Below are 20,489 nucleotides of genomic sequence, written 5' to 3'. Positions count from 1 at the left end.
AGTATTGCCACTGAAAGCCCCTCAACTGAAAACCCTTCATATAAAAACCTTCATTGAAGCAGCCAAAGGAGAATGCTGGTGTCTGAGTACAGACTGAGGAATCACCAAATTCATTTGAAATTCAGATGCCAGCACAAAGACACATATGGAAACAGGCCCTACCCCTTCTAATCTAGATGATCATGGGGACAGGGTTCCTTGCAGAACCCAGGCCTCAGACAGACAGGGGATTTAGGCAATGGATGACCTTGAAAATGCCGCAGCATAAATCACCATGCAAACCCAGGAGGGTAGGTCTGTTTTCCCCATACAAATATTTAAAGAACACTCATTTTTTCTAAGTGATAGATGACAAGCAGGTGGCCTGAAAACTGGAAATATTTTTGCCATTTGTTCAGGGAGCTTTCTACACAGGTTTTGCATTTACTTCTTTATCTATTTATTTATTGGTGGTTTGCCATGTTATTCTCCAAGGCCAGGAGTTGCTTTTGGAAACTTTCCTGGAGAACGGTGCTCCTGCTCTGAGATTGCTTTCTAAGCCTGGTTTTGATTTTAAGCAAGCAAGATCTGATTTCCCTGCTTTGCTCCAAGCTACCTTGCAGACCACGCTTTGGGCCAGACCCTCAGCGCTCGCTCCATGATCGGGACTGTGCTGATTTCATTAGCACGTGGGTACAGCCAGATCCGATCAGCCCAAAGGGCCCAATATCTTTTCTTTGACATTAGGCAGTAACAGGTGCCCAGTGAAGAATATAAGGGCCAGGCAAGTGCAAAGTGATGCTTCCCTGGAGCGCTCTCCCACCTTCCAGTGATCAAAGACAGTAGCTTTGTGCTCAAAAACCCTTTATTTATCCAGTTTTTGAACCCATGCCATCTTTTAGCCTTCATAGTCTCCTGTGACAAGGAACTCCTTTGGTTAACTTTTGGGAGTTTTTTTAGGTTTATATTTTTTTGCTTGCTCGTTTGCTTCCTTCATACTTTTCCTGCCTTTACAGGTATCAATAAAATCCTCCCTTGGCCACCTTGTTTCCCAGCTGAAGAATTCTAGTCTGCTTATTTCTCTTACGAAAGCTCTTCCCTGTGTCTGACCATCCCTGCCAAAGGAGCATGAGACACAGGTATAAAATACATCAGTAAATCCCCACCACCTGATGGGTCTGGGAAGTTGGGCAAGGCTGTTTGTACTTCCACTGTGGCAGAGCTTGTATCTATACATACACAACACATCTCTATCTATCTAGCACAAACATATCTATAAAGGGGATCTCTACCCCGGTGGTTTTACAATGGAGATAGGAACTGGAGGGAACAAGACAAGACACAAATCATAAGGCAGAGGGCAAGATATTTTCTCAGATAACCTGGTGACTTCAAAGTCCATTTGCAGGGTAGGTTAATGAAACAAATACCTAAGATATATTATCCGAGCATTAATGGAGCCATCCACCAAGGCTGTTTCCTGGACTGAAACAAGGTTTTAAGAGTGGGTAGGTGAACAGCACTGTAAAAGCACTCTCCATGGGATGAAGTGCTGTTGGGACAGGGCCTAGAGAGAAACTGACAGGGAGAAAGCAGCATGAGCCTCAGTCTGCACTAGTTTATTTCCTCCCCCTCCTTGTTAGTATGAATAATAACGAGATAACACGAGGGGGGTTGCTGGCAAGGCTGGTGGCAGGACTCCTGAGTCCCAAAGGAGAGTGTATGCAATTATCTGAATGAGTTAAGACCGAAGCCAGAGATAACCAGTACGAATAAATGAGCAGAGATGAGATCAGGCTGACGTCATTCACCCCAGGCAAATTTTGGACCTCTCTCCAGGTGGAAGTTTCACTAACCAGCGCAGTAGAAATAGGAAATTAAAAACAAGCCTCTGAACCATGAATTTCACCATTGAGTGCTAACACAACTCTCTCTCCAAAGCCAAGGAGGAGGCCAAGTGGGGGAGAAAAGATCAGGTTCCATTTATCTCAGATCTATCTCCCAGTCCCCAGCAGTGCTTTGACATGGTTGAGTGGCTTCCGATGAGTCACTTCCCTTCAGCCTCCCCTTCCAATTTTCCTCCACCTCGTGTAGTTAGACTTTGGGCTCATGGAGGTAAGACACAACTCCCTCTCCAGTGGTCAGACCTAACAGTCCTGACATTTGCCAAGGCTCCAGCAATTGTGCTTAGCAATTTTTTGGAAGTGTTAAGCACCACTTGACAGCAACCGGAGTCAGAGAGCCTCAACAAGCTTTCAAAACAAAGCCAGAGGAGAAAATTGAGCTACTGCTGTCTTTTTTTTTTCAGTGGAAGCATGTGTATGGAGAGTGGAGCTGCTGATTGGTCTCCCAGTGACTGACATGCGACTACTCGGTGAATCCATTGGCCGTGGATGCGCAAGGGTTGTTTCCTTCTTTTATTTCACCAGTCATAGTTATAGATTTGCAGAATGCTCTCTACAGTTTTCAAATGACTGCTTCATACAGCTCTCTCCATCTTTAAGATTTTTATGATGTGGAGCCAATCCAGAGTCTAGACCAATAATGATAGCCCACATCTCAGCCAAGCCTTTTCTTAATTGTCCACAGGGCTGGCGAGGAAATATAAACATTCGTACAAACGGTGACATTACTAAAAAGGCTTTGACCAGCTGGCATCTTTCCCTGCCACTCCTGGGGCAGCTTCTTACTGTATATTTTCTAGAGCTCAATCCAGTCTGGTCTTAAAATAGCTCAAATGATGGTGGTTCCCTGAAAAAGAGAGAATTTCTGCAGAAAATGTAATGGCCAGAGACTTGCCTTCTCATTCTGTCCATCGGGGTAAGGCTTTGTTACTCCTTTACTCACCTTCAGACCTTTCAGCTTCTTTCTGACACAGTGTGGTAGGGCCAGGTTTTTGGGGTGTCTGTTGGGAAGACCTAGCCTTCTCCCTCCCCCATCCTTCTCCCACATTGATGAGGCCACATCTCACACGTTGGGGTATCAGAGCTGTAGGGTGTCCCAGTGTCAGCTGCAAAGTGCCCCAGGCCCCATTTAGGGTCTACAGGTACTGCCACGGTGCAAAAATATCCTTGTATCAACAGATGGTAGTTTGTACTGGAGGAAGCTTGGCTGTGCCACCAGGCATATGTCTCTGCCACCCCTTTCTTAAACTGTATTCTTTTCTTCTGGACCCTCAGCACCTCCTGAATAAGGTTATGTCCTTTGTTCACAGCACAGCTTTCTGTTCACTTCTCTCCCCAGACAGCTGTCCTGCAATTTGGTGGTGATCTCATTCTTCCACAGTTTCTCCAGCTCACTTCCAGATTTTTTGATTGTCTGTCCTCCCACTTTAGCTATGCACCTTTGCCAAAAGCATGCCCAAGGCCAAGTGTTGTGATCCTGGTGTGGCTGTATCAGCAGCCCTGACAAATCCCTCCCGAAATTTCTCCAAGACTGAGATGCTCACAAAGATCATCATGAAACCTTGACATCACATGTGCCTTTGTGTTCATCTCTCCATATCCACCTATTGTATCTCGCTTAAGACTGTAAACTTGCTGGTATGGGTTGTTACTCTTAATTTTGGAGTATAAATAGCACCAGGCAAAAGGAGAGAGGAGTGGGGAAGGGAATGAATCAGGTTCCTCAGTGTCCCCTCCAGATCAATGATTATTAATAAGAAGAACCCTCAAACTGCCCATCTCTCTTGCACTTACGGGGAGAACCCCACCTCACCAGCCCAGACCTTGTGTACCCCATCCCAGCAGGGGCTAAGCTTCATTTCAAGTCAAATTCAAGCTATACTTTGTGGCATTAAATGGGAGTTCAGTACTGAGCAGGCTTTATGCAAACTCTGGGCAAAGAGGGAAGGTTCACCACAAAAGCATTATCAGAGATTGCTGACTCAACTGCTGCAGCACCTCATTTTCGATTGCATGAAAGCTGCAGGATTCAGACTCCAGTGTCGGGGGGCCAGGGGCTTCAGGGTTTTGGTTGGGGCCTGTGTCCCCTTGCAAATTACCTACTGAAGACACAAGCAAAGCTGTGGGCTGTCATGTAATACGAGGCATTTTACTGCAGCCGGGTTGGGGTTTTAAAATAACATGATACCATGCAATGAGCAGTTGGGGAACAGAACTAGAGAGAGTGCCACTCCAAGCCTTGCCTATTGGGAGCCAGCAGCAGAGCCAGGAAATAAACCCACAGCTCCCAAGACCCAGACTAGCGGCTGAGCCACAGGATCATTCCTCTCCCCCTCCTGCAATCACAGCAACTGCCTCACCCAAGGGCCTGCAAGATCCCCAGCATACCAGGACCCTGCAGGCAGAGCAGGCTTCCAAAACATCCCTGCCAGAAGGACTGAAGTGGTGCTGGGGCTTGTCCCCATGGCGTAGAAAGGGCTCTCGCTGCTACCTAAGACATAATCACGCTGCACCTCTGTGCCATGCTTGCTGGCAGGGCCCAAGGAAGCCTGGAAAGCTGCAGTTGCTTCCACCTTCCAGGTAGTCAGCTTCCTTTCTCAAAAACAAGAAACCCAGGGAGTCCGGGTTCCTCCATCTTGTACAAAGATTCTTCCCACACCACTAAAAACCGCAACTATCCCATTTCATTCGCATGTTCAGAGAAGGAACACATCAGCCTTGTACACCATCATGTTGTCAATGATGTCATGGAGTAACTGAGGTGCACTTGGAAGTTGAAATGCATGGTACCCTGGATAGGAAAGCATCAAGCCAGGCAAGTCCATCGAAAAGAGTTTTCACCAGCAGTCACCATGTGTTCTCTTTGGTTCCTGACCATCCCTCGGAAACACTCAGGTGCTGGGTTAGTGCAATGCCAAGCACTCACTCTGCAGCTGAACTCAAGGGGAGGTGGGCACCAAATGTACACCAGTGAGCAATGTCCACTGTGGACCAAGTCATTCAGGGACCTCACAGAAAACAAAGAAAAAACATATGCCACCATGCCCAAATGAATGTTGCACAGGAAGCCTATTTTGAGGTATTTCTGATCTCCTGACCTTTTTGCAAGCAGAGCATTCTATTCACTTCATTTTATTTGGTGTAATACCAGCAGAGTTCCTTCATGCCTCTATTACTCAAAGGATTGTGTCAGCTTTTCTAACCACATCATTGCACTAGGAATGTGTATTCAGCTGGACGTTCACTGTAAACCCTATGTCTTTTGCATAGTCACCATCTTTGGGAGAACAGTTTTTCCTTTTTTCCAATTCACCTTTCCTTTTTGTTCATAGATGTTATGTGCATAGATATATGCATGTGGCCCTGTTAAAACCTACTTCCACATGCAACCAACTATCACTGGTCAGCTGGTTATTAGCAGCCAAGGGGTTGAGCCAGATGGACATATCACTGCAAACTTGTGGTAATGACAACATTGCCCCGGCACACAAATGATAGGGTTTCTCATCTCCTCTGCTTCATCGTTCCCTAGAAGTCTAGGTCTTCCAGAATGCAACCTGGTACTCTAGGTTACTAGGGGCATTGGTACTATAGAAACAAAATAGATGCGTGGCTAGATGGTTGGAGACTTGCCAGGCCAACAAAAACAGCTGAGCAATGCCACAGCTTAAGCCGAGAACGGATAACTTCTATATTCTTGAGAAACTCTTGTATTCCCAGCCAGGTGTTCAGGGACCAGGCAGATGCAGCTTAATGCTGCAACTTTCCTAATAAAACTTACCAGGCCTAACCTGGGTCTGCATTGCTCCCACAACAAACACACCCCCAGGACAGAAGGTCTACCTGTGAACTGGATACTGGGATCTGCATCCAACTTTTGGGTTGCCTGTTAGGCAACCTTAAACAATCTAAACAGAGAAAGTGAACATGAGATACAGCCCCCTCTCTCATGTTGACAATGCTCTTTATCTTGGATAAAAATGCCAAGGCTTCCCAGCTCCATAAACCCTTTCCATTTGCAAGGACACAAGGAAAATAACACACATTAAGCAGACCATAAACTGCTCTAGGCATCGATTCCACACAAAAATTCTCACATTTGGAGCATGACGTCAATTTGGCCCAGTGGCCACAAGAATTCCCAGGCCCACATCTCTCCTCTCCTTTATGCTTCTTGGGTTATTGCTTACACACAATCTCACATTGTCCCCATTCCCCAAGGACTGCAGAGGAAGCCAGAGCAAGGGCAGGGACGTTTCCTTCCTGAGGCCAGAGGCACCTCCAGAAGTGTGATGTAGAATTGGCAAGTCCATCTTCAAGGGAGGGAAAGAAGAAAGAAGACAATTGCTTTGGGACAAACCTGGCATAGCTGTTCTTTGCTTGCCATCTGGTGCCAAGCCTACCTGGCCTAGCCAGGACCTTCCTGCAGGAACATTTCATTACCGGTCTGTGCACACCATGTGCTGCAGTCCTGGATCATGGGTCACCTGATTCTGGTGACACAAGACTGAGGTTTAGCGGGTCCGTTCCTCCCTGGACCACAAACCATTTTGGGGAATGTAAATAAATCTCATTTTCACTTGTAAACTGTAGATAATATTTCTTTTCATACCTTCTTTGCCTATAAAATTTATAATCCCTTTATGGCCAGGACTATGTCCATAGAGCACTCCACACCATGCATGCCCAATTTCACATGAGACACATCATCCCCACCACTTCTGGCCTGCCCAGTCAGAGCAACAAGGTACCTTTTTACTCACAGTTTGGCAGGAAGCCTTTGCTATAAGTGTGAAAGAAAATTTGAACTCACAGCCCTGGACCTGCAGCAAAATACTTGAGTTGCTTTGGTATCTCATACCAGCTGGAAATAGCAAATTATAAACTAGACAAAAAGAACAATGTCGGTTCTAGTCTGAGTACATGCTTGGAAAAATGTAACCCATAGCTGTTCAACAAGTGCAGCTCCATCTCAGGTGGCAGTGATATAGGCTGTGGGTAGCTCTGAATCCACCAGAGCTCTTAAAGAAATGCTCTGGTAAGCAGCAAAGTAGGACAGTCATCCCTAGAGCCGACAACAGGAAATTAAATTTGACACCTTTCTGGACACAAAATGCAAGTTTTGAATACTGTACCCTCACTTTTGGAATAACTTCATTGGGACTGCAGCAGATTTTCCATTCTTTGAAGTCTTCAGAGCAAGACTGGGCCCATATTCAGATGACCTCCTCTTAATGCCTCATTTAGTCATTGGGCATGTTATGCACTCAAAAAAAAAAGCAAGACATTCTGGTCGTTTTCTCTCCAGAGCTATGAGATCCTTGGATCCCTATGCAGTCAGTGAAGAGGGATAGTCATGACAATGAAGTTAGCTTCCTAGAATTGCTGGCCTGCAGTTGTTTGTGGCTGCCTTTCTGCCACGATAGGCTTTGGCTTCACCTCAAACTGGTGCATTCAACAGAAGAATTGTCAGAGAAAATTCTCCAGGGTTTGGCTTATCTGCCACATGTCAGGCTTCATCTTCATAACTGTCTTTTCCAACCTTACTGCTCAGGGACCACCACACAGAAAGCCTTTGGGAAGAACTGAGGAATGCCATAGAGATTTTCAACTAGAGGAATGACCATCAGCTAAAGCTTATTCTGTTTGGGGACTTTCTGCTGGGGTTACAGCTTTGGCTTTTTAGTTCACTAAGAAGTTATGACAGGTAAAGGGAGAAAAATCAGAACAGTCACTTCTCCCTTCTCTGGGATGAAAGTATCCAACAGCTCCCTGATCTGTCCCCGTTGGGGACCACCCCTCTACTCCATCTCTCCGCCATGCATGAGCACAATAACAAGAGTAACACAATCACCATTTGTCTTCAGCAAAGAAAGTGTTAAGCAGGGCCAAGAGCGCCTTATAAACAGACTGAAAGTGTAACCTTTTCTTATAAATCATGTGTTCAGCCCCAGAACATGCCTTTAATCCTGTAATTACATTCAGAACTTGCTGTTTCAGTTAAGGAAATACGAGCTCCTTTCCAAATGGCACCAGGGCTGACCTTAAATGATACGTTAGCTCCCCGAAACGGCCGCAGAGCCCCACAGCTTCCAGCATCCCGTTCCCGGGCGGCGGGTCAGGAAGGAGCATGCGCTGGGCTGTGTCACCCCAAGTTTTGTAAAACTTGCCTGCGGAGGCCCTGCCCCCAGCCAGCAGTTCCCTGAGAGAGAAAAACTGCCTGCAGGCATCGGGTTGGCTTTGCAGCGGTGGCTGATGGGAGTCCAGATGCTCGGTGGCTTGGGAGCATACAGGATCTCGGCCATTGGCAGTAGGGCGAGGGGACAGGCATTATTGATAGAGCATGGCATCCCCTCTGGCTTGGGGCTTACAGGACACGAGGCTGGGGTCAAGCCCTGTCCAACCAGTGCTTGCCATTCCCCACCACCACAGCACCAGGATCTTCCTGCTCCTCCAGGGGCTTCTGCTGTAGCTCTACTGCTCAGGGCATGGAAGATAATGCCTCTTTTGCAGCTCTCCTCCTTTTGTGGGCACAGCCTGTCCCAACGACCCCTGGGGAACGAGCAATGGTCAAGAGCAAAGGGTCCCAGCTCTGCTTCTGTATCAGCCTCTCCCTGGGAGCAGGCAGATGTTTCTCTCTGGTCACTGCATGGCTGCAGCAGGCAATACAGCTCATGACACCATCCTTAGAATGGCACCCAGTCAGGGTCCTGCCTGTACATCTCAAGTCCTAGTCACAAATTAAAGCCTGGAAACTTAGAAAGAGGTTTCCACCACAACAGCATTGTGCAGGCAGCTGGCCAGCCCTGCATGAGGCCAGAGCAAGGCTCTTAAGTGGTGTTGCCTGTGGTTGCTGAATCCAGCTGGAATGGGTCAGAGACTGCACAGGTAACCCCACAGGGCACAGCTCCCAGCGCTGACACGTACCCAGACAATATCAGTCGTAGACCAGGAGTATTCCCAGGAGGAAGACGGATATGGCCCCTCTTCTCTGGAGGGAAAAGCTGCACAAACACCATTCAGCTGCAGGGCTCAAGTCCATTCCCCAGCCCATTTTAGTATCCATATAGGCCCGGAAGAGGAGCTGGAGGACCTGCAGGATGTCTACAGCAAAGCAGGAACCTGAAGCTAGACCCAAGGCCCCAGAAAGGCATTTTCCCCTATGCTTAGTGTGCAGAGCCATCTGTGCAGGGAGCTGCCCAGCATGGTGGGATGATCACTTGCCCTTAGGTAGCTGTAAAACAATAACTGTGCAACCAAGGTTTTCATTTATTCCTAGGGCATTTATATTATCTTCTTTCGGTTAATCCCAGGGTTATTTTCACCCCCATTCACCTCCTCTCCATATCTGTTTCCTGCAGAAAACGTGCACCAGCAGCTTCTTACACATGCTTAGGAAGGTTTGTCAGGTCTGATCAGGAACCTTCCACAGATATGTTTTCTCCAGTAATTTCAGAGTTTCTGTGGGTGGATCAGCAAGGAAAAAAAAAAAGGGGAACCATAATGGCAGTATGACCCCTGGCTCCCAGCTGGTCTGCCCTGGGATAATTACTTGAGCTAAAACTTGTTGAAAGATTAGCAGAGCTTTCAGTTTCCATTGGGAAGTGAAGCAGAGTTGCTTCTTCCTAGACCCATTTAGTCTTCCTTAGGATATAACAATGTGCTGTTTCTGAAGCATCTCAAATGGACAAATGAAGCACAGAGATAGTATTTCTAAAGAGTGGCTGGCAAGATCCTGCAATAAGCAGATGTTCTGCCAGCACCTCCTGAATTTCTGGGGCTTTTAAAGTAGTAAACAGGGTTATCACATTGCAATGAACTCCCAAGATCTCTCTGAGCTGGATCCATTTTCCGTCCCCTTCATGGGAGTGATCCAGGAGCTGGATGATTCATTAGCGGCAGCTGGCCAGAGCATGCAGCAGCGGCACACCTCCTGGGTTTTTATGGGAGCAGTTGTATTGTCCTCACTGCAGAAACACTGGTGCGCTTCAATTCACAGCTGCCTCACTGCTGTCCTTACTGAGTCCTCACTTGGAAGATCTTGCCTTCCCCTTATATTTGTTTTGCCAAGCATCTAAAGGGCAGGGAATGCCAAAGGCAAAGCTGGACCAGCAGATCGTGGTCTGTTGTTAGTGACATCAAACAACAGAGTCTCAAATGTCACTTTGCAAAACATGCACTCATGGTTCCCCTTTAAATCACACATGTATCCTTCACACTGGGCAAGAAATTCAAATATTCACACCCCTCTCCCAACTACCTATGACATCTGCAGGGATGATGTGGTGGCCTGACCATCCATCTGAGGTCAGATGAGCCCTGATGCAGAGACTACCACTGTTCTATCCAGGGTCTGTAGGTAGTATGTGTTTCATTGTTCATACCTGTTGGGACACCACAACAGCCTGTTGGCCTAGATGGAAAACCAAGCTCCTGGGCTATTACGCTTTGGAAATGTAAGGAAATCAGTAAGGGCAGAAGGTAATACAAGCAGCACAATGCTGATCGGTGCAGTCCTATAGAACTGGCTGTTGAAGTGATACTTTGTTTTCAAACTTGCTGTTGAAAACACTTCTTGCAATTGAGCCAGTTCATATCAAATTCTTGAGTCCTAACCTCTAACTCAGCGACTAGGAATTTACTCCTTTTCTCTTAGGAAGCCTGAGCATAGTAGTTCTGCAAGGATCCTGAATTTCTGAATGCGTGATAATCTTCCACCTTTGCTCACAGTCAGGTAATTTCTTGCTTGAAAAAGCCTCCTTCAGCTTTTACAACCCATCTCCCCAAATCCCTTTTAGTTCCTCCCTCCCTCCTCCCATTGCAAAATGTTAGCATCTATATTAGAACTGTGTCTTTCCAGCAACACATGGCTGATAGCCTTTGAGGCTTGGCTCCCTCTCTGGGCAAGATTGCCTAGAACTGATCTGTTCCCCAGTGCTGAGGAGCAGGGGTTGCAGCTACACAGCCTTTTTCAGAGTTACATCCCAATTTTTTTCAGGCCAGAAGTATTCAGTCTTGCCCGAAGCACCAGAGAAATCTTCCAACTTATGCACAGGATACATGCCACTGAGTTTTACCATGTCTCTGTAATTCCTTCTAAACCCATATTCCTGGTGACAGCAAGGCAGATCCATTCAATTTAGTGCAGGGAAAGGAAGAAAGAACAACCTCTTCTTTGTTCCAGGGTCTCCATCCTATTACTGCTGCTCCCACAGAATGCATTTGAACAGGTTAAACTGTCCTCCATTAGTGCCCTGTGCTTCTGGGAGAATACCACCATACCGTATCAATTTAGATTGTCAAACTTCAGCTGCAGTGGTATGGCAGGACTGTTGTAAGCTGATTTATGTGACCAAATGGATGTGGTGTGGTTGAATCTGGCTTCAGAAATCACAGGTTTTCCACAGGACCTCCTCCTCTTCCTTCTAGGTCTGCTGTGAGATTTTAGCACAGATAGCTCCAGGATGAGAGGAAGTGGACCTCACATAATGGGATCTTTCTGCCATGCATTTTGGGGAAGGCTGAACCAAGGAAAAGGAGAGCTCAGACTCCACTCACTGACTCGTGGATGGGAGCGGAAAATTGGCTGCAGAGCAAGAACCGACGGATAATTCTCAATGGGATCCTTTCTAAGCGGGAAGGAAGTTGCTTGTGGAATACCACAAGGATTAGCACTGGGCCTGCACAGCTTTTAATTATTTATATTGTATAAATTAGAGCTGGGGAGCACTTGGAGGGGAAAAAAAAAACCCTTACCTGGCAAGCCAACTCTTCTTCCTCCAAACCCAGCTTTCGCTCTCTTTCATGCCTACTCTCTCCCTTCTCCCTTTCAGCCCTCTACTCTCCATCATTACCCACCTTTTTTTTTTTTTCTTCCTTTTTACCTTCCTTTGCTCTAAGATTGTATGACATGATGCTATGCTCTATTACAGTCTCTATTGCACTCCACAAGCTTGTGAACTCAGAAGGAGGCACAGTCAAGGCTGTGCTGGGATTTTGACTTTTAACCTGTTCATTGCCAGTCATTAATGACATGTAGTTCATTAGATCCTTGCTGCAGTAGGGCACCGTGCAGTTCACATAGGGCTGAACATGAGCCACCTGCAGAATCTGATTTCTGGCATTCACTCTTTTCTTTCTTAACTGAGGCAATATGACTATTCAGTGAGCAAACCAACTCAATCTGCAGCTTCACAGGGTGAACACGCAATTGGGGGGAAAAGTCAGGAGCCGTGAATTTTGCAGTGAAAAGGAATCATTGGAACACTCATCTGACTCATCTTGCATTTTCCCAGCAAAGCTTTTTTTTTTTTTTTAAAGGCTGAACTGAAACACATGAGAAAGAGATACACAGCCTTGATTAAGGGGCACATGAACTGCTTTCTTCACATACGACTAAAGAAATAAAAGTTCAGCCTGGGAGTAACTCCATCAGGTCCTACACAGTCACACCAAGTCTGAATTTGATTCACAGAACAGAAGAAAACAAACAAACAAACTCCAAGAAGGTCAAAAACAGCCAAAGAAAGTGAGAAGAGTGGAATGGGTAACCCAGTCAGTGGTTTCCCTATGTCCTGAACTTCTCATAGGCCTGAGCCCTGAACCCACAACATAAGCACAGACATTTTTCATTACAGTAGAGGTATTTCAGAGAATTGGTATCTTTGGCAATTGAGCTTAACTCTGTCTATACAGCGCCCACCAGGAGCCAAAGGGGATCAGTTTCATAGCTAAGGTGGCTAACTAGGATCGGACAAGGACTGAGGTTTTGGATTGCTTGTCCCTATGTTCTACAACCACTCATCCAGCAGCAAGGCAGGTAGAAAGTGATGGGGTGGAAACGGATGTTCCCCTCAGACTGACCTTTCCTGGGAAAAGCAAATTCATTGAGGCAAATCTTTTCTGGCCCCAGTACATTCTTATTCAATGAAATATTGGCGCTTCCACTCACAGGAATGGAGGTTTCCATCCCAAACCAGTATGCTGATATCCTTTCTGTGATGGCAGCCAAAACTTAATGCCTCAGAGGAAAGCAATAAACTGCCACAACGCACCTGGCCAATTTTGTGTGGCTGAAAGGAGCAGAGGAAGGGGCTAATTCCTTCCTGGCTCCCAGGATGATCCCTCCACTGATGCCTGAGATCTCATTACTTTCCTCTTTCCTTGCATGGCTCCAAATATTTCTGACCCAATGTTTATCCTGCCACACAGCTGAACTTGCAGCAGGAGTGTTGGGTTGAATGAAATGAATGATCTCTTGTTGACCTTTGCTCCAAGCATGGGAGCCTCTCAGAGGGGACAGATTCTGACCCAGCTACGCCTTCCTCCATCTAGAGACTTAAGCCCCATTCAAAACTAAGACTGGCACTCTCCAGACTCATGACAAGGTTTCCTATCAATGTCCTTGTGATCTTGCAGTCATCTAGTCCTGGATAGGATCCTAGCAGAGGGAAGGGAAGCACATGTGATCAGATGAGGCCCAGGAACAGAGTCAGAGCATCTGAGGAGCAGTGAGAGTCAGCCAGCTAGCCCTTGGCATGTGCAATGTTCTGCAAGGGCTGGGGGAATGGCTTTCAACTATGCCTGGAAGGGGTCCAGAAGTCCCTCTGAGAATAACGTGTTGCCCATTTCCATCTAAAATGTATGCTGAGCTAAGGACACAGACAAGAGGCCATCTGGTTTGAATGCCATAGAGATGCCTGCCAACATACCACCAGTTATCTTGATCATCACCACCAGTGAAGGAGGCTGTCAATATGGTTGGGATTTGACTGTGAGAGTACGTCAGGGGAAACTGAGGCAAGGCATGTTTTAAAAAGAAGTGTCTCCAATGAGACAGGAGGAACAGCCAGACCAAGAACACAATCCAGCTCTCCAGAGCCTCCCCAGTCCAGTTCTGGAGCCAAAAGATTTTACGTCTTCCTGTTCATACATTTATAGTGAAAACCTGTCTCAAGAACCTGCCAAGCTTGTCAGTACAAACGCCAGTCCTCCTTATGTACTGAATATTTGTTAGCTGCATCTCCCAAGCATGGTCCATCCCAGTGGTCATATAACAGGCATCAGCTGATCCACAATCACAGATAGACTCGAGGTTACGAATGCAGACGTGCTGCAGTGTATTTGCAAGCCCCTGCAGGTGACATGACAAACACACACATCTGCACTTCACCGTGTTGCAAGCCACCGCATTCCTGAAAGTTTCTGGTGTCTGCTTTCTGTCCTGCATGCAATGCAAACACAGCCCCAGTTGTCATGACTAGCTGCACCAGCCAAACCACTTGTGTAATCATTGAGGTGGGAACAAGGGCATGTCATTTGTCCCTGTGGACACAGAGTAAACAGAAATCTCCATGGCTTTGCTCTGCTGGACACAGAGCACATCACCTCCAAGCCCACAGGAGGGCTGTACAGGCATCTCATCAGAGAATTACGCTTACCTTGTGCCATGCGACCACAGACCATAGCCAGGACTTGCCTGTTTTCTTTGTCTGCCACCTCCTGGTGGCACTACCTTGACCTCCTAAGAAGCATGACTGGTGTCATGCATGTTTGCTCTGCCACAGGTAACTTCTAATCCAGTTGGTTACTTTCAACCAGCTTCCATAATGGGAGCTCAGAGTTGTATCTAGACACTGACATTTGGGAGTGTTCATCTTGAACTGAATCCTACTCTTATAAGGGAAATGTGACTGAGGGGAGTTCAACCCTAATAAGCCATCAGAGCATCTACATGAGGCACCACATCTCCTTTGAAGAACCTCAGCCATGGGACAAGTTTCAGCAGGAACCTACGCCTTCTGAGAAACCAAAGTGAGCCAGCTGTGAGACAGAGCTCTGCAGGCACTCAGGTACCCATCGTCCTGCCCTGTCCTGTCCTGTTCCCTTCTGACACAGAGCAGAGCGACCTCTTAGAAGGAAGCAGGATGAGGCAGAGCATGGGAAGCAGCAGTAGCACCAGAGCATACCCAAACAGCAAAAAAAGAGCCCTGCATGGGAAGATACTCAACCTGCCCTCAAGTGGCTCAGCCCAAGGGCTACATAGAGGCAGGGCAGAAAGGTTTCTTCCAGTCAAGTCAAGCTGCAGTGGAAGCTTTGGCTAGGAAAGGAAAAAGCTTTTGTGTGGAGGTTTAATTACATGTGTGATGCATCCTTTCTGACAAAGCTTGAAGGGGGAAAAGTGTTTCCATTGAAACAATAACAGAAAGGGAAAGTTTCCATGTCCCTTTTCTCAGGATAAACACAGGGGTGGGTGGCAAGGGCTCATAGTCTATTGTTTGCTGACAACTTTGCTTTGTATTTCTGAAACCAAGCAATCAAGGACCCAGATGGCTGCCAGGCTGCCTATGAACCCCCCCGCTTCCAGTCCCTCCTATTTTACAAAGTGCCTTTTATTTTTAACATGGTTCCCTAAATGAATGGGCTTATGCAATCTCACTGTCTGCGTGTCACATTCTCTCTATCTGTCCCCCACCGTAGCAGCTTTGTAGGCTGAAACCCGTAGGCCTTTTCCACTGAGTTTGCTCAAAAGGAAGAGATCTCAAAGATAGGAAAGTACTGACAGATTTGTGAACAGAAGCATCCAGGGAGAGGATACAGCCTGTGTTAGGGATCCTGCTACACAGTAGAGTGAGAGATGAACTCAGCCATACCAATCCACATACAGGTGCACCATCACTACATTTAGGCTCTAAGGCCAGGCTGCCCAAGGGTCACAGCCTTGATCAAAGAGTAGCAAGAGCTAATATGCAACAAGCCAAAACTAAACCGTGCTCCCCACAGCATTCGAGGTGCTGCACTCCACTGAGCCCAGACACTGCTGGGTTTGGAGATGTCTCTGGGCCACCTGTGGGAACACAAGAAGGCTTTGCTGGAGGAAAACAGCTAGCAGAACCTTGCCAGCAGCCACAGGCAGGACTTGAACTCAGTGCCAAAGCAGTCACAGCCTGCAAGACTTCACCTTGAGCATCCCAACTACCCTGCTAGAATTGTCCCTCCCCACAGAGGGCAGGAAGAGCCAGCTATGCCTCCTTACAAAGAGCCTGGCAGAAGCTGGTGGCTGCATTTGGGTGGCTTTACTCTTTGAGGGGAGGTCATCTCCAGCAGAGCAGAATCAAAGGCATTACAAAGCTCAGGCTGAAAATGGGTGCTGTGCTCTGGAGTTTGTTTCTAGTGCAAGTCCCTGGACAAGGGGAATAAAGACTATCCGCTGAGATTTCTGACCTGGCCCCTTGGAAACAGCTAATAGTAATGTCCCTCATAGACTGGTTTAATGTGCTTGTACCTCGGGGCTGTGTCTGGTGGTCTCAGTCTCTCTGATGGGAAGCTGATTCCCCTCTCTTCCCACGAGGAAGATACGATGGTGCAATGTTTCCATCATTACGGAAGAGGAAAACAACAAGCTGCCACATGGATCTATGGCATGGCTGGACTCGGAGCCACTCGGCCAGAGGTCCTGTACTGTTCACAACGATTCCTTGCCGGCCCCTCCGTGGCTCATTTTTCCAGTAGAGCCCTCTGAATCTTATTGCTCCTGCAGCTGCAAGCTCAGGTCCCAGCAACACTAGGATTGACACCACTAGATTTGTTACAGCCTCCCTCATTTTGCAAGACTGTTTCAGGCGCTCTTGTTTGCCTTGGGGACATTACTGATGTACCCAAACAGAATCACCAGCCGAGACCAAGTTTCTCAAGCTGCCACCCCGTCTTGCAGCAGCAAGAAACTAGATGAACAGGCCTTGGCATCAGGGAAGGGGCTGAGCCCATCAGCTCTGTCTCACACCACCATGGGAGTGCAAAGCTGAGCAACCCAGCCCTTTTTTTTGGCACCGCCCCAGGAGTGGGTGCTGTGGGCGTGAAGAGGCTCTCCATGGTTCAGAGAAGCCAACTGCCTGGCAAGGGGTACCCCCAGTGGGATGGCATCCCAACATTTTCCCACTTCTACCTCTTCGCTAGCCAAACTTCACCTCCCTAGTTGCCGCTTTCTCGTGTGTCTGTCTCGTTCCCAGCTGTGCTGAGGCTCCTCCATTCGCTATCAGGCAGTGGAGCTCACCACAAATTACTGACTCCATGTGTCTGCAGGAAACATGCCCCATCATTGGGGGGTGGGCAAGAAGAGGAGAAGGGGGTGTTAGCTCTGTGCCAAACACATACACGCGGTGCTCCCTCCAGCTGCCATTGTTTTCCCTGCAAGGCTGCCATGGCTCCAAGGAAAGCTCCCCGAACCCACAGAGCAACTACCGGCTCAGACAACATGGCTTCAGGGCCCTAAGCCCAGCTGTGGCTCTGTGCCCCAGCCCCTGCACTCACACACACTTTCCACTTCACACAGATGCTGCTTAGCTAACCAAAGACCAGGCTGCAGGAGTCAGCAAACCTCCAAAGGGGAGGCCACGAAGGAAAAGGGAGGCACTGCTATTTGCTCTGGGGCAAGAAGCCCCTCTGGGCTGAGCACACCTCTCAGCAAGGAGCAGCGCTGCATGCCAAGGTGCCTCCGCAGAGGGGACCTCTCACCGTCTTGCTGATGGTGTGATTCAAGAACAAACCTCTGTCTGCAACCACTTTACCTCCCCACACTAGCTGGAGAGCAATTTTCAATCACTGCCAATATTTCCTTTTCCTTCTTTTTTCCCGGGATGACTCTGCAACCTGGCTGAAGCCCATCAGCCCTTTCCTGGGACTGCAGGCATCTGTTGGCCTCTCTAGGATGGAGAAGACCATGTCTTGCTCCTGCTTCACCAAAGAGCTGTGAGAAGATTCAGAGCTTGGAGCTTTGCTTCTCTCCTGTTTCCTCAAACAAATGCCACTGGAATTGAGGCTGAGGGCAGAGGCTTCAGCTGGGAGCCTTGGAAAGACAAAAACCATTAGCCATCAAGGACTGATCTGCCAGAAACGTTGTCTAGTCTATCCTTCCAGAGGTTATCTGGGAAGATCTGGGGTGCTTATCCTACTTGCCAGGCTAAAACTGAGCAGCATCGGTGACTCCAGACTCCCTTCCTTCCTACTGTGAGTGACAAGGTGAAATGTCTTGCCCATAAGTTTGGCATGAAGAGAGATGCTAGGGGAGCTCTCGAGATCTATGTTTTTAGTGTGCTCCTGGCCTCCTTCAAAATAGATAAAATGCAAAAGCTGGTATCTCCCCCAAAACCACTGAAACCTTTTATATACACGTACTGCTGTCAAGCCCAGCCCCGGGTAGTCAAGACCAGTGTTAAGCAGACCTTTACTAGTTGGATTCACACCCCAGCTCTTGCTGCCTGGATTGTTGTATCTTCCATTGCTGTTCATGCTCCACCATGGCCATTGCTCAGAGCTGAATAAACAGCAAAGCCTGCGTTTCTCCAGGAAAGCACCTAATAACTTAGGCTCTACGCTGAGACTTGAGAAGTGAGTACAAAGTGTCCACCTGAGCCACACTTGTTAGTGTGACCAAGGTCACATTTGGACTTAAACTCCTCAGTAAATAATCCCTTACAGCCTCTTCTCTGCTCCTTTTGTTTTATGCCCTACACAAGACAGGCTTCTTGGTGCCTCCCAGTGCCTCCCACAAGAGTTCTTAAATACAGAAGAACTGCTAAGCAAGCAGGGTTGAGTCTGGTGCAAGTGGAAGATGTATTTTGCTGGAGCTGACTGAATGAACTACTTCAAACACAGGAAAGGCTGTGAATGCCCCGCAAACCTGTGTCATTCACCAGCGTGCCTCCCCCATCCACCGATGAGTGGAAAGTGTCTGAGTTTGCAGCTGCTGGAAGGTGACTGGGTAAACATACAAAATACCCTGGGAAAAAAAAACAACAAAAAAAACCCCAAATAGCGTTTTGAAACATGATGATGTCATTTAACCAACACAGTCACGGTTTCAGTGTAAGCTCCACCAAAGGGCAACCAAGACTCCAGGAAGGAAAGCAGAGCTTGATCTCGTCTGCAATTTCACAGACCCTCTGACATCAACAGGAAAAATGAAATCCCCAGATGGGCGAGAGGTGAGAGTCATGCGTTGCTTTGTCCAGTGTTTGCTGATGTCTGTAAGAGTGGGACAGGCAGGAAAAGACCCCAAAGATATTGGACATGAGGACTGCCTGGTCAAAAAAAAAAAAAAAATATTTTGAGTCCTGACAGCAGGCTTTTGCTCTGCCTGGCTGCAAACTGGTTTCTTACAGCAGAGTGTTTTTTCATTATTGGGCTGAGCACCAACAAAAGGGAAGCACAAGTCATGTTGGTCGCTACTGGGAAGGCCATGGAAGGCTTGGCTGGCTGGAGGGCTGATGCAGACCATAAAGGTGAACAGCAGGAACTCATGGGCCTCACACTGAGACGAGAAGCGGGGGAGCTGTGGTCTGGTCCAGCTCTGCTCACCTAGGATTGTCATCAAGCCATGTTTCCCAATTCTCTCTCCGTCTGTCCTCTCCCTGCCCGGATGAGTGAGCAATGCTCTAGCCAGGACAGTCTGTCCAACAGGTAACTGGACATGGGGTTACTGTGATATACCTCCCAGGGATGAGATGAGCTACCTGTGCTATCCAGGACCTAACTTAGTAGATAAGGTGTAGAGGAGCAAGAAACCTGTGTTTCTGCTCTGTTCTCACACATTGGGGAGGTAGCTCACCTCAGTGTCCTCACCTAAGAAGTGTGGATGATCTGCTGACATCCTGTGCAGTTACATCCTACTCCTGAAGTGAAAATACAGCGAGGAGTTTGCATATTTTTCTCAGCGATTCCTCATGGCTTATCACCATCGAAATGTCCACTGTGTGTCTGGGCTCTCAGACATCCTCTGCAGCATGGCCACATGGTGTTGCCCAGGGGATTTACAGGCATCATTCCAAAGCAAATGCTTGCTTGGCTTCATAACAGTATCTTTGCAAGACAAATCATACCGCTCCCTGCCTTCCCCATCCAAGAGCAGCATTTATAACCAGAGCTTTTATTTTGTGAAACAGAGATGCACCCTGACCTCTGAGAGGGGAGGGAGAAGATGCCTCCTCTCTCCTGGAAGTAGGTCTGTCCTCCATCTCAGTCTGGAATGGCACAGATAAGTTCAGCAGGGGCAGCATCCAGTGCTGAGGGGAACAGTCCCTTTGACATAGCCCATTTGAGGTTTGGAGTGGGGAACAGTGGTGGGAAGGAATTAAACACTATAAAAATGTAGAAGGAGTGCTAAAGACATACACTGCCATTTAAATAGGTCGGTGTGATTAAAACCCGATGTGTTGTAAGATCTTATGGGCATCTCATTAAAAACCTATTACCTAAAAAACACAGCTTAGATGGGAATGTTGTTAAAGGGCAACTTAAAACTGACCATCTGTTCCTCATTAGGCAATTGTCTATAAGCACCGTGTTATTATAAAATCCACTGTGTGCTCCACATCTGCTTATCTCCTGCCTGCCCCTAAAAGGGCAACATCGGCTGAGACTCAAAGTCTGGAAGGGGCATGGTCTGGGGGAGGCGCAGGGGGTCTATGCTGGTGTAGGATTTCTAGGTGATAGCGATCAGCTCTTCCCACATTACCATCTGTCCATGCACCCCCTTATTCTTTTATTTATCCCCATGCTTTCTATCCATCCCTGCATGGTATTTCTGTTGCAGCACTCACTTCCTTTGTC

The sequence above is a fragment of the Aptenodytes patagonicus genome, chromosome 6 (genome assembly GCF_965638725.1).
Source record: "Aptenodytes patagonicus chromosome 6, bAptPat1.pri.cur, whole genome shotgun sequence".
NCBI lineage: Eukaryota > Metazoa > Chordata > Aves > Sphenisciformes > Spheniscidae > Aptenodytes > Aptenodytes patagonicus.
The sequence above is the reverse complement of the archived record's forward strand: the minus strand, read 5'-3'. Positions refer to the sequence as shown.